Raw genomic sequence first — 2,462 nt, 5'->3', positions numbered from 1 at the left:
GAACTGTCACTGAGCTTTGTTTTTTTTTTCCTCTCCAAAGCTTTATTCTTAGTGTTAATCTCCGCCCACAGTGTGTACTGTATGCAGGGCGGGGCCTGGACTGTGACGTTCTAGCGAGCACAGCTTATAGGGGGTGCTATACATTTACAGGCGCATAGGGGGCGCTAATAGTGTGCAAGAGTAGCAAGGAAGGGGCGGAGCGGAGGAGAACCGCTCCAGCTCCCTCGTCCTGCATCTCCCACCACCACCAATAGACTCTCCGTTCACCCTCTTCTCTGGACACTCCTCCCACTCCTCACTGTCCCCACTGGAGCTCCTCCCCCTTCTTTTCCTCCCAATTTCTAATTTTGAGCAAATTTCTTTGATTAACAAAATAAACCTTCTAGAGATGTCTGCCTGCTGGGCATGGGCGTGACCCCAGGGCGTTGCTGTCCCTACAGTGACCCCTGGACATCATTGCCTCCCAGTGACCCCAGGGCGTCATTGCCTCCCAGTGACCCCAGGGCGTCATTGCCTCCCAGTGACCCCAGGGCGTCATTGCCTCCCAGTGACCCCAGGGCGTCATTGCCTCCCAGTGACCCCAGGGCGTCATGCCTCCCAGTGACCCCAGGGCGTCATTGCCTCCCAGTGACCCCAGGGCGTCATTGCCTCCCAGTGACCCCAGGGCGTCATTGCCTCCCAGTGACCCCAGGGCGTCATTGCCTCCCAGTGACCCCAGGGCGTCATTGCCTCCCAGTGACCCCAGGGCGTCATTGCCTCCCAGTGACCCCAGGGCGTCATTGCCTCCCAGTGACCCCAGAGCGTCATTGCCTCCCAGTGACCCCAGAGCGTCATTGCCTCCCAGTGACCCCAGGGCGTCATTGCCTCCCAGTGACTCCAGGGCGTCATTGCCTCCCAGTGACCCCAGGGCGTCATTGCCTCCCAGTGACCCCAGGGCGTCATTGCCTCCCAGTGACCCCAGGGCGTCATTGCCTCCCAGTGACCCCAGGGCGTCATTGCCTCCCAGTGACGCCAGGACGTCATTGCCTCCCAGTGACGCCAGGACATCATTGCCTCCCAGTGATCCCAGGACGTCATTGCCTCCCAGTGACCCCAGGACGTCATTGCCTCCCAGTGACCCCAGGGCGTCATTGCCTCCCAGTGACCCCAGGGCGTCATTGCCTCCCAGTGACCCCAGGGCGTCATTGCCTCCCAGTGACCCCAGGGCGTCATTGCCTCCCAGTGACGCCAGGACGTCATTGCCTCCCAGTGACGCCAGGACATCATTGCCTCCCAGTGACCCCAGGACGTCATTGCCTCCCAGTGACCCCAGGACGTCATTGCCTCCCAGTGACCCCAGGGCGTCATTGCCTCCCAGTGACCCCAGGACATTATTGCTTCCCAGTGATCCCAGGGCATCATGGCCTCCCAGTGACCCCAGAGCGTCATTTCCTTCCAGTGACCCTAGGGCATCATTGCCTCTGTGTGACCCCAGAGCATCATTGCGTTCCAGCGACCCCAGAGCTTCATTGCGTTCCAGCGACCCCAGAGCATCATTGTCTCCCAGTGACCTCAGAGCATCATTGTCTCCCAGTGACCCCAGGGCGGCAATGCCTCCCAGTGACCCCAGGGCGGCAATGCCTCCCAGTGACCCCAGGGCGGCAATGCCTCCCAGTGACCCCAGGGCGGCAATGCCTCCCAGTGACCCCAGGGCGGCAATGCCTCCCAGTGACCCCAGGGCTGCAATGCCTCCCAGTGACCCCAGGGCGTCATTGCCTCCCAGTGACCCCAGGGCGTCATTGCCTCCCAGTGACCCCAGGGCGTCACTGCCTCCCAGTGACCCCAGGGTGTCATTGCCTCCCAGTGACTCCAGAGCGTCATTGCCTCCCAGGGCGTCATTGCCTCCCAGTGACCCCAGGGCGTCATTGCCTCCCAGTGACCCCAGGGCGTCATTGCCTCCCAGTGACCCCAGGGCGTCATTGCCTCCCAGTGACCCCAGGGCATTATTGCTTCCCAGTGATCCCAGGGCATCATTGCCTCCCAGTTACCCCAGAGCGTCATTTCCTTCCAGTGACCCTAGGGCATCATTGCCTCTGTGTGACCCCAGAGCATCATTGCATTCCAGTGACCCTGGAGCGTCATTGCATTCCAGCGACCCCAGAGCTTCATTGCGTTACAGTGACCCCAGGGCGTCATTGCGTTCCAGTGACCCCAAAGCATCATTGTCTCCCAGTGACCCCAGAGTGTCATTGTCTCCCAGTGACCTCAGGGCGTCATTGTCTCCCAGTGACCTCAGGGCGTCATTGTCTCCCAGTGACCTCAGGGCGTCATTGTCTCCCAGTGACCTCAGGGCGTCATTGTCTCCCAGTGACCTCAGGGCGTCATTGTCTCCCAGTGACCTCAGGGCGTCATTGTCTCCCAGTGACCTCAGGGCGTCATTGCCTCCCAGTGACCTCAGGGTGTCATTGCCTCCCAGTGACCCC

Source organism: Lithobates pipiens, unplaced genomic scaffold, assembly GCF_037356315.1.
Source record: "Lithobates pipiens isolate NorthernLeopardFrog02 unplaced genomic scaffold, aLitPip1_a1.2 Scaffold_22, whole genome shotgun sequence".
Taxonomy (NCBI): Eukaryota; Metazoa; Chordata; class Amphibia; order Anura; family Ranidae; genus Lithobates; species Lithobates pipiens.
Note: the sequence above shows the minus strand (reverse complement) of the source record.